The following is a 13,133-nucleotide window of genomic DNA, read 5'->3' as shown; positions in this document are numbered from 1 at the left end:
ATAGGCCAAGCATTACTGAATTGTTTGCGATGTTAGATTATCGTAGACAACAAATGCATTGATCGCAATTGCTGTATGCCTCTGCATCTGTAATTATAGTCTTATGTTATCTACATGATTTGTAATTTATTTAACGACACCTCAGCACATTTTATAAACTATTACTATTTGATGTCTAACATGGTTATTCGACATTTTGGGACGCGAGATGTGGAGGGAGAGAGAACGAGGGGGACCCACTGGCCCGGCTACTCCTTTCAAAAGTAAGCACGCGACTTTTATATGTACCTTCTCATAGATATGGCAGTATATACCACAGCTTTTGACATATCAGTCGTAGGTCACTAAATGGGAAGGAAAACATTTAAATAAATACACCGAGGGCGATCGATTCTGCGTCGACACATCGCTCCTCAAGCGAGCACTCTACCACTGAACTACATCCACCTGTCTGTTGTCAATACGTGTTACAAACATTTTCTATGGATCTCATTGGTGGAAACAAGGGAATCCCCTTGTCGTAAGTGTACAAGTCTTTCGAGTTACAGTCGTTTTCCTCTAGCTTTACGTTTGGTTTATGCCAAAGCTACGTGTGTTTTGGGTTACACTACAAAACTCTTCCCTCGACTGTCGAAGTGACCACGTAACACCAAAATATTTACGACTGCTTCGAGTTGCAAGCCCCAGATACGCAAGCACTTCAGGCGAGTGCTCAACTGACTGAAGAGCTGGATAGTGAGAGAGGAAACCCGCTCTCGCCACTTCATGGGCTACTCTTTTCGATTAGCAGCAAGAGATCGTTTATATGCACCATCCCACAGACAGAATAGTACATACCACGGCCTTTTTGTTTACACCAGGTGTGGAGCACTGGCTGGAACTAGAAAGAACCCAATGTGCCAACGACGGGAATCGATCCTAGATCGATCGGGTATCAGGCGAGTGCTGTACCACTGAGCTACGTCCCCCAACACCCACCCCAATCGGAAAGTGTAAATAAAAGATCTTTTGCTACCAATGGAAATATATAGCGGAGTTCTCCTAAGACTACGCGTAAACAATTACAAAATGTTCGACATCCATTAGCCGATGATTGGTGGATCAATGTGCTCTAGTGGTGTCGTTAAACAAAACAAACTTTAACTTTACATGCATATTTTACTGTACATTTCCACGACTGTTAATGGTACTCTATTTAAGCATTTGTAATGAAAATTAGTATTCTTTAAACTTTATCTAAAACATACAGAAATCATAATATTACATAAGACAATATCATTAAAGAGACAGACCCTAGTTTCATCCCGTGAAAATTAACACTAGGTTTAGTTTAATCTACAAACCTGTAACACATATGAATAAAGTTACAACTGAGTGAAACATGAGTCTGTGATTTGAAATGGTGAAATACCCTCTAAAAATAAACTAAAACTCGACTCGACACGTGCGTTTTTAAAAACATGAGAAATGCATTTTGTGATATTAAAAACACCAGAATGACCAAATAAACTTCGAATGTACGGAAATGGATAATCTAAACAATAAAATCTAAATAAAGTATGATTTCAGTTATCAAAAACGGCTCTTAACAGTAAAAAAAAAATGTGCCTTAGTGTTTAAAAACTAGGGTATATCCCTTTAAACATTTTGTGATGCAGAATCAACCTACCGCTTACTAGCAGTGCTCCTACCTGAACTGAATGAACAGGTGTGACAAGTAGAGAATTACAAACATTCAATGTTTTAATCTCATTTAATTCAATATCCACTCCCATCAGAGGCGGCAAAAATATGTAATTGTAGCTGATGAAGCATAATAAACATCTGGTACAATTTAATAATAATTTAATCGCCGTAAACATTTTCCATAACATAAATATATAACACATAATTATACATACACATATTGTACATTAACGATAATCCACCATATAGTTATATACACATCCCATGATAGTAACACAGCGTAATGTTTTTTGTTTGTGAATGTTAAATGAAGCCCCTGCGCGTGCTGTAACCTCACCGTGGTGCCGGGGTGTAACATTCTCTTTGAGAATGGCCAATACAGCACAAATTTAAGTTTAGAGTAAAATTCGGTGTCCGTAAAATTCTGTGATATTTGTATTTGTATTTTTGCACATATCTTTACACTGTTTTTGTTTAAACCTTGAATTTTTATATTGATGTTGATCATCACTTTATTTATTTGCATTACCATAGTTTGACACCCAATAGCCGATGTATTTTTCGTGCTGGGGTGTCGTTAAACATTCATTCATTCATTCGTTAAATGAAGTAACAGAAAGAAAGAAAGAAAGAAATGTTTTATTTAACGACGCACTCAACACATTTTATTTACGGTTATATGGCGTCAGACATATGGTTAAGGACCACATAGATTTTGAGAGGAAACCCGCTGTCGCCACTTCATGGGCTACTCTTTCCGATTAGCAGCAAGGGATCTTTTATTTGCGCTTCCCACAGGCAGGATAGCACAAACCATGGCCTTTGTTGAACCAGTTATGGATCACTGGTCAGTGCAAGTGATTTACACCTACCCATTGAGCCTTGCGGAGCACTCACTCAGGGTTTAGAGTCGGTATTTGGATTAATAATCCCATGCCTCGAATGGGATCCGAACCCAGTACCTACCAGCCTGTTGACCGATGGCCTAACCACGACGCCACCGAGGCCGGTTGAAGTAATAAAAGTCTCAAGTTGGTAATGTAGTTTCTTGTATTTTACTTTCCAAACATGAATCATGATTAACAAAGTTAACAACATGGTGATACAGATAAAATATATATTTCTGGATAGCGGCTAAACGCAGATTGCTAATCGCGTTTAAATTTATTCGCTTTTTGGTATGCATAAACGTAAATGACGTCGCGAATAGCTATCCGGCGGCGTTATTTTTAGATTGGGGGAACTCCACGCCGCGCATGGCATTCTGGAACCTAACGTTGCGCTTACAATGTACTTTTGTAAACAAAAAGAACAGTGTATCAGTTAAAGCCGCACACCCTAGTTCCATCCAGCGAAAATAAATTATAATTTGGTTAATCTACAAACCTGTAACACACTTAGATCACGTTTTTATCAAATGGAGTGAAAAAGCAGGTTTTATATCGATAAATACCATGGGAATCGCCATGTCCCAATTGCTTGAAATAATTTTGAAAGTTAGTATTCTGATGTCACCGGTAGATGTCGCTCGAAGCACAACAATGCCTACGTCACGACACATTTCACAGACTTGGGGTGCGTTCTTTTCACCTCTCCTGGACATGTTCCAACTGTTCTGTCCTGGTTGTATCCGCTCTCCAGATATCGTAAGACTTAGCAAAATTATTGGTTTTAAGGGTTTGTAACGTTTTGTATTGAGACACTTACTTGTCTGAACTTTATTGTTACTGAAAATGTTCACGAACTGTGAAGAAAAATCTCACAAATGAACAACAACAAATCGGATGTTGATTGCGCGAACTGTGCACGAGAAAACAAACCGAACCAAAATGATAACGGTCACGTGGTATACCAACGTCTGTGACATTGAAATGGAAATATCCCGTCTAAAAATAGATTAGACCTTGTCTGCTCAACGGATTTTTTCTCAAACATGCGTGCGTTTTTAAGAAATAAGAAAAATGCATTTTGTGGTATTACAAAACTAGGATTACCAAAAAACACTTCAGGTGAATGGAAATGTATATTCTAAATAATAAACGGTAAGTAAAGTGCAATTTTATTTGTGAAAAAAATAGATTTAATAGCGAAAAACAACGCCGTAATGGTTAACAACTAGCCGTAACTAGGGTGTGTCCCTTTAATATTTATAAATAAACAAAATATATAAATACATTTATTTATAAATACAATACAATAAAATAAAATACAATAAAATAAAATATTAAATTAAATTAAATTAAATTAAATTAAATTAAATTAAATTAAATTAAATTAAATTAAATTAAATTTAAATTAATTAAATTAATTAAATTAAAATTAAATTAAACTAAAAAATAATAATACAAAAATAATAATGAAAATTTATAAATAAAATTAAATACATAGTTATAAGAAAACATATATATATATAGTGATCCAGTTATTAACAGTCATTAAAAGTGCAGTATATATTTAGGAAGGGGTGCAAATTAAAAACAAATAATAATAAAATAGAGGCAAATAGTCTTGCCAAATAAATAAATAAAAATGGAGGACCAAGATATAACACCCAGCATACTAGTAAAATATAGAAATGCAGATATAGAGGGAGATAACTGGAAAACAGGTCAATAAATAAAATAGTTTGTTTTGTTTAATGACACCACTAGAGCACATTGATTTATTAATCATCGGCTATTGGATGTCAAACATATGGTCATTTTTGACAGTGATAGAGAGAAAACCCGCTACATTTTTCCATTAGTAGCAAGGGATCTTTTATATGCACCATCCCACAGACAGGATAGCATATACCACGGCCTTTGATATACCAGTCGTGGGAAAAAAAAGAAAAGAAGAAAAAAAAAAGGTCAAACACCAACCATAAGCGTCCGGGGATGGGGGAAGGCAATCTTCGAATTCGGGTAAAAACGAGGACGACATTCGGGCAAAATGAGCTGGCCTTAAAACCTTTCTCTATGTATTTCAATCATTCTACTGACAGTATTATTTTTAACGTAACCCATGTAAAAGGAAGGAACTGTTTTATTAATGACGCATTCAACACATTTTATTTATGGTTATATGGCGTCGGACATATGGTTAAGGACCACACAGATATTGAGGGAGAAAACCCGCTGTCGCCACTTCACGGGCTACTCTTTTCGATTAGCACCAAAGGATCTTTTATATGCACCATTCCATAGAGAGGATAGCACATATCACAACCTTTAATATACCAGTCCTGGAGCACTGGCTGGAGCGAGAAATAGCCCAATCGGTCTACTGACAGGGATCGATCCCAAACCGACTGCGCGAGCACTTTACCACTGGGTTACGTCCCGCCCCACTCCCCCGTGTAGCAATGCGTGGTGATTCTTATACAGGCCTGTGTGCAGAGGAGAGAGAGAGAGAGAGAGAGAGAGAGAGAGAGAGAGAGAGAGAGAGAGAGAGAGAGAGAGAGAGAGAGAGAGAGAGAGAGAGAGAGAGAGAGACAGAGAGAGATAGAGGGGGATGGAGGGAGGAGAGGAGAGGTAGGGAGGGGTTGAGGGAGAGAGAAATAAAGAAATACGCGACAGGTAAATTCTTTACTCAACTTGATTACCTGCACTTGACGACGATAATATACTTTTTGTCCGAATTTATACAAATAAAGAATTTTTTTTATGTGGATTATGAGCCCCACACCTACCCACACCCCCAATCCTACCACCACTGCAACAGTTTTCTTTTGGTTCAGTAAACAAAACGGACTTAACATTTATGAAAATAAACACCCAGTGAAACACACTTGGGTTTTTTGTTAAAATGAATTATGGCATGCACAGTCATAGTCTAAAATATGTAGGCAGAAGCCCCAAAAGAAAAAGGGAAACTGCTTTTAATACAGGGGCAATTTTCCGTTATCATTATTTAATAGCCATACAAAAATAATATTAAAAAACTAAATAATATTTTTAAAATCCAAATCCAAATATACAATTTATAATCTGGAATAAAAGTTAGATTTTAAAATGTCATCAGTATTATTTAACACACATACACAACTTTTAGAGGCATATCCAAGACATAGAGGGAAATGGAGTGCTCAATTATGGACACCACAAGAATGGAACTTTTAATTTTAGTTTTTCATTAATTTGTCATTGCTTTCAGTTAGCTCTACACAGATTTGATTTCCATTATTGTACTGAGTGTAATAACATTAGCCCATCAAACCAACTGTATCTTAAATAACTAGTGATGTTAACTACTAGTATTTACACTTTTAATACATAGGGACTTAATTCCATGTTACACGTATATATACTCTATTCCATGTTGAAACTTAAAATACCATAAACTTAAATGACGTTTTGTACATGATATACAAAATATACAAAGAAAGAAATAAGGGAACACTTAGTATTGAATACTATTATCGTCCTAATGTCGGTATAAAGTACGAAGATGTAATGTGGGAGTCACTGAATGACAGGAATGTGAGACTGGTTAACTTCCTGACACAATAGATGATAGTTTTTGTTGCAGTCACTATCTCCTGTGAGTGTTGGGGTGATCCCTTATTTCTTTCAATTGGTACATATTGCCAAAAAGGACATACACTGAAATACACAACAAACAACAACAATTCAAAGTAATATTTCTAATTTATTTCACCTTACAAATTGTGAAGAGTGAAGCAAGTGTAGTGTAGAAGTAAATAAACCAAGTGTAGATAACTTAAGATAAACACATCTTAAATTGTTAATTAAAGTGGGTGACATGTCAGAGGAAACATGTAATTAAAGTTACTCAGTATCGTACATGAACAAAAATTATTACTTAAAATTATTTTTTATTTGTTATCAGATTTTAAAACAATTTCATGTATTTTTCATAATTATTTGGTTAATTTGTCTTTATTTTATGAATTGTTTTGCAATGAAGTTCTGAATTATAATCATCTAATTGTAACATTATTTTCCTGTTGCATATTGATTTAAATTCAAAATGAAGATGTATGAAAAATGTAAAATATGAATATCATTTTGTGTTAACAGAGCATGTAAATTACTTTGTCATCTACAGCTGTCTTTAAGAGTAAATGTATTACTAGTAAATAACAGCTCTGCTATCAACATCATGAACCACTTGGGTTGAAATCTCTTTCCTATCAAAGTTATCATCTTGCAACAAAACAAAACCTGGATCACTGTCATTGAATTTCTCTGAATCAGATGGAGCTTTCTAGCACAGTTATGCAGCATGACACAAACCATAATAACTTTATGAATCTTAGAAGGTTCCAAAACGCACACATTCAGCACCTTGCTTAAACTTTGTCCAGCTGTATATATTCTCACTTTAGATGCACCTGGGTTCACAACCAGAGTAAACAGTAACTTATATGCCATGTACCTGAAACAGAATGTTACAAATATGACATTTATGATAATAAGGTGATCTGGGTTATAACAGGTGGGTTTGTTGTTGTTTTTTTGTTGTTTTTTTGTTGTTGTTGTTGTTTGTTTTGTTGTTGTTGTTTTTTGTTGTTTTTGGGGGGGGGGTCTTTAAAAGAAAAAGAACAAATCATCTGCTTCGCCAAGGTAAAAAAAAGAAAGAAAAGAATTTGACAGCATGTCACAATATATGTTTATAGAGCACTGTTTTAAAAAAAATGTTTTTTTTACAAATGATAGATTTGTTATGTAACTAAATAGTTTTACTTTTATCAAATCTATGCTTTAATAATGGTGAAAAATTGTATCTTATGTTTAGTGGTTAAATTAACTTACCAACGCCATATTTTATGCTTCAAAATAATTACTTAGCTAGTTCTCTCTATCTCTGTCTGTGTGTGTGTGTGTGGTGGTGGGGGGGGGGGGGTCTCTCTCTCTCTCTCTCTCTCTCTCTCTCTCTCTCTCTCTCTCTCTCTCTCCGCTATCTATACACACACACATGGTTTTACACACAAACACACACACACACACACACACACACACACACATACACACACACACACACACACACACACTGTCTGCATTACCTGCATATTGACAGAATGACACCATTTGCTACAGAATGTCACCATTTGCTACGGCCATGTTCGTTTTGTGGTTTGGCACCTGCTGAAGAGTGTTGTCAGTCCTCACCAAATTGTTGACTGATGCATGCCTATAACATAAAACGAACACATACATAAATAAGTGAAATCAATGAAAATAGCTTATATAATTATTATATATCTTGCACATGTTTTCAATAAAAATTAAATTAAACTACTTGTTTCAGTTACGGAAAATATGTTCCGCTAAAATGGTAGCCTACACTACACCGTCTACAGTACAGTAACTGTGCATGGCCATTTCAATCATCCGGTGCGTTTAATATTATTTACGCTGACAATTTTGTGAAAATTTAAAAACTTTATTTGCTTACCTTAGGCTAGTTGTTTGACAAGCCGTTGTCTGTGTTCCCAGGTATACTCACCCCCAATAAAAACATACAGATTAAGTTCTATATTTCCATTTTTGTATATTTCCCCAAATAACCTTCCCATATTTGGATAAGTTGTCGACGTGTTTTCGTGAACAACATACATGTATGACGTAATCAAAGTTCGTGCTTACGTTGTTTAAAGTTGAAAAGAGATAGCAAGTACAATGCCAATGGGAGGGCTTTTGATGGGGGACGGTTTTCGATAGGTTACATTAAAACATTGAAGACAATGCATGGCGATATGGCAAATACAAACAGACTGAAATAAATATGTAATAATTGTTATATAAAAACAAGTTCCTCACCGATCAGTTACCGTAGACATATTGAAAGTGTTGCAAACTTGTACTTTTGTAGATTTTGACAGCGACGTTAACACGCCCAACCGACTGGACACTTCGATGTTTCCCGCTATTTCATCTGTGATTCTTCAGAATATCTTGTTGTTCAAATTTATATTCTTCATGTTTTTCCACATTATAAAAAGTGTCAAGTTGCTTTGTTCGATCAAGAAATAACCAGTTTTGTTGACATATTTGCCTGTTTCTGAATCGCAACACAACAGCGCGGCCATTTTCCTTTCAGACTTATCCGGCGGATAGGCACTATTCCCGGATAGTGGACTTATCCGCCCCTCGTGCATACGGCCCCTGAGCTCTTAGGTGAACAATAGAGTTTGACATTACGACTGAGAAGACCTCAAGGGTCTCCCCTCGGGTCCCACCTTCCCGGGCTATCTCCGGGTCTCTTATATGGGGTTTCCACAAGGCCCTTGATGTTGAAAAGCTGCACATACAATTATGTAAAAGACTATTGGCTGTTAAGTCGGGAACGTGCAACGAATTTGTTTATAGTGAACTTGGGCGTTTCCCGCTGCAAATCACAAGAAAACTCAGAATATTTAAATACTGGATAAAATTACGCAACTCTACTAATTATTTGTTACGCGGCATATATGAAGAAATGATACAATACAATGATAATTGGTTAATGAATATTAGGCAGGAACTTAACATGCTGGGTTTGAATTACATTTGGAATTTAGATTATGTTGACAATAGATGTTATATTATTATTAAAGAAAGAATATGCGACACATTTAAGCAAATCTGTTATAGCAGGACAATTACAACATCCAAGGCATATTTTTACCAGCCTTTATTTTTAATAAACACACATTTTATTTTTGCCAAAAGATATACATTTTGTAGGCATACATACATATTTATATATAAAATAATATAATGTGCACACTGCGGGGAATGGTATGTAGCATCAGGTTACAATCGATAAAATTCTATAGTAAATGGGTAATGCATGCATAGTAATAATATACAATAATAACATATGTCATGTAACAATGTTGTCTGTTCTATGCGTGGTAGCAGTTTTCAAATACATACACAATTTAATTAGCTGTTTTGAATTGTCGCTGGACAGTAGTTGCGTTAATTTAAATGTTGATGGTTTATTGTAATAAAAAGGTTTAATATATTTAGAGGGGGTTCGCGGGCGTTTCGAAGCAGGTCTAGGGTTATGTTACTTGTGCTCACTACGCCTTCTAGAACGTGCACTGTTACTGTTGGGCTTTACTTGTACGACATCCCGGTAAGATCGCGGGTCAGCTTGGGCTCACTACGCCTTCTAGAGCGTGCACTGTTACTGTTAGGCTTTACTTGTACGACATCCCGGTAAGATCGTGGGTCAGCTTGGGCTCACTACGCCTTCTAGAGCGTGCACTGTTACTGTTAGGCTTTACTTGTACGACATCCCGGTAAGATCGCGGGTCAGCTTGTGCTCACTACGCCTTCTAGAGCGTGCACTGTTACTGTTAGGCTTTACTTGTACGACATCCCGGTAAGATCGTGGGTCAGCTTGGGCTCACTACGCCTTCTAGAACGTGCACTGTTACTGTTAGGCTTTACTTGTACGACATCCCGGTAAGATCGCGGGTCAGCTTGTGCTCACTACGCCTTCTAGAGCGTGCACTGTTACTGTTAGGCTTTACTTGTACGACATCCCGGTAAGATCGTGGGTCAGCTTGGGCTCACTACGCCTTCTAGAGCGTGCACTGTTACTGTTAGGCTTTACTTGTACGACATCCCGGTAAGATCGTGGGTCAGCTTGTGCTCACTACGCCTTCTACAGCGTGCACTGTTACTGTTAGGCTTTACTTGTACGACATCCCGGTAAGATCGTGGGTCAGCTTGGGCTCACTACGCCTTCTAGAGCGTGCACTGTTACTGTTAGGCTTTACTTGTACGACATCCCGGTAAGATCGCGGGTCAGCTTGGGCTCACTACGCCTTCTAGAGCGTGCACTGTTACTGTTAGGCTTTACTTGTACGACATCCCGGTAAGATCGCGGGTCAGCTTGGGCTCACTACGCCTTCTAGAGCGTGCACTGTTACTGTTAGGCTTTACTTGTACGACATCCCGGTAAGATCGCGGGTCAGCTTGTGCTCACTACGCCTTCTAGAGCGTGCACTGTTACTGTTAGGCTTTACTTGTACGACATCCCGGTAAGATCGCGGGTCAGCTTGGGCTCACTACGCCTTCTAGAGCGTGCACTGTTACTGTTAGGCTTTACTTATACGACATCCCGGTAAGATCGCGGGTCAGCTTGGGCTCACTACGCCTTCTAGAGCGTGCACTGTTACTGTTAGGCTTTACTTGTACGACATCCCGGTAAGATCGCGGGTCAGCTTGGGCTCACTACGCCTTCTAGAGCGTGCACTGTTACTGTTAGGCTTTACTTGTACGACATCCCGGTAAGATCGCGGGTCAGCTTGGGCTCACTACGCCTTCTAGAGCGTGCACTGTTACTGTTAGGCTTTACTTGTACGACATCCCGGTAAGATCGTGGGTCAGCTTGGGCTCACTACGCCTTCTAGAGCGTGCACTGTTACTGTTAGGCTTTACTTGTACGACATCCCGGTAAGATCGTGGGTCAGCTTGGGCTCACTACGCCTTCTAGAGCGTGCACTGTTACTGTTAGGCTTTACTTGTACGACATCCCGGTAAGATCGTGGGTCAGCTTGGGCTCACTACGCCTTCTAGAGCGTGCACTGTTACTGTTAGGCTTTACTTGTACGACATCCCGGTAAGATCGCGGGTCAGCTTGGGGTGGGTCAGATTCTTCATACAGCTTGCCGTCAACAAAAAGCCTGTCTCGTACCATTCGCGTTTTATGTCCAGCTTGCCTGGCTCTCTTAGCAACCGGATATTTTTTTACGACGGTCCTCTATCGTTGAGGGAAACTGCTCGTGAATGCTATATGGCTTGTCTTTTACTCTGTAGGCCCTGTCTCTCACCAAGACTAGATCGTTATTGTACAAGAAGCGTGCAACAATAGGTCGTGGGTTACCGTTACGACGCCTTCCAAATCTATGTACATTCCCAAAGTCCACATCGCGGTCAATTTCTAATTCATCATAGATGAAGTCTCTCAATATTTGTTCCGTGTTTTTGTTAGTTTTCAGCCAAACCAGAGAAAATTAAATTGTATTTCATGGATCTGCATTGTATATCTGTTATGGCGGCTTTATGTTCTTCGCGATCTTTGCGCAGTGATTCAATGTCTTCTCTTATTGACGTGTTGTCTTTAACGGTAGAGGCGAAGGAACTCCTAACCTGTGCAATGTCATTTTTGTTTTGGTCGCATGATTGTTTAACAGTATCGTACAGGTCGCTCATACCTTGAGCACTCCTTTCCAGTTCTTTGTTGAAGTTTTCAATCTTTTTCACATCAGCTTCAAGTATGCTAATCTTGGATGTTATTGTCTTTAGAGAAAACTGCACATCATCGATTTTCTTAACATAACTTTCAATATGTGAGAGTCTTGAGTCCATTTTAGTCATCAGTTCTCCTAGGTATTCCATGGAAAACTTACCAACATTGTCACTTTCACCATACATGACCTCGCGCGTTTCGTTAAGAGTTTGGGATACACTTGTGGCCATATTGTTTATTTATATAAACCGGTCCAGATATAGCTTACAGCCTCACCTGTATTCACGCGCGCACTGTGAACACTTATCAGAGATATGCATGGCATAGGCGAAGTCATCCGGATACTCAGTTCGACATATATTTTAACATGTTCAGCAATATAGCGCTTACATAAATATCTAAATATTAAAGCTGTAGGACAATTTAGATTTCATGATTTCTGGTCAAAACAATATATGCAGATATAATGTTGTTTCTGTTAATCAATGCATTCTGCAATATCGAGCATTAAGCCGAAACCTTTTTCTTAACATATACTCCGTTCCACGGACGCTGACGCTGCCATCGTTGTTTCGAGCGTTGCGATTCACAAATTTCACCAAAATGGCGCGTAGCCTTGATTTATGAAGATGAATGTTCTGTAATGACCACCATTAGCTGGCTACTATAACACTTCACAAAATGGCGCGTTTGTAATGATCAGCAATATAACACTTACATAGTTATCAATGTCTTACAACTCCACAGTCCTTAGAATTTAAACATCTCGGATTAAAACAATATATTTATCGTTGTTTTTGTTAAATATTCAGGAGCTCCGAGAAAGCTGACCACCATTGCCGATCATGCGCACTAAGTATTAAACGAGTTCAAATTACAGTCTTACCTTAAAATTTAATTACCAATAGATGAACGATATTTAAAGGAAATATGCAGAATCAGAATATGTGCTCATAAATTAAATATAGAATCTGGCCGATATCGTAACATCGAAAGATCAGAAAGAAAGTGTACAATTTGTAATACAAATGTTATGGAAGATGAATACCATTTTATAATGCAATGCCCACAATACAAAGATTTGCGAAATAAGTACATAAAAATGTATTATCACAAGCGGCCAAGTGTTTTTCTGTTTATACAGTTGTTAAATACAAGTAACAAAAAAGAACTTAATAACTTAGGAAACTAGTACAAGCAAACAAAATTAGAGATCAGCTATTACAGTAAGTAAGGACATTTTGTTTTTGTTT

At 37.8% G+C, this 13,133-nt stretch overlaps 1 long non-coding RNA gene across 1 annotated transcript; it reads right to left on the bottom strand.

Moving 5' to 3' along the window:
• Nucleotides 1–6,311: 6,311 nt before the first annotated feature.
• LOC121367702 lies at nt 6,312–9,392 on the bottom strand. Its single transcript, XR_005957421.1, has 3 exons — nt 8,454–9,392; nt 7,697–7,824; nt 6,312–7,068 (listed from the first exon to the last, which is right to left on the bottom strand). It is a non-coding gene; the product is annotated as an uncharacterized LOC121367702 (long non-coding RNA).
• Between the last annotated feature and the right edge of the window lie 3,741 nt (nt 9,393–13,133).

The sequence above is a fragment of the Gigantopelta aegis genome, chromosome 1, assembly GCF_016097555.1.
Source record: "Gigantopelta aegis isolate Gae_Host chromosome 1, Gae_host_genome, whole genome shotgun sequence".
NCBI lineage: Eukaryota > Metazoa > Mollusca > Gastropoda > Neomphalida > Peltospiridae > Gigantopelta > Gigantopelta aegis.
This window is presented reverse-complemented; position numbering and strand designations above follow the sequence as displayed.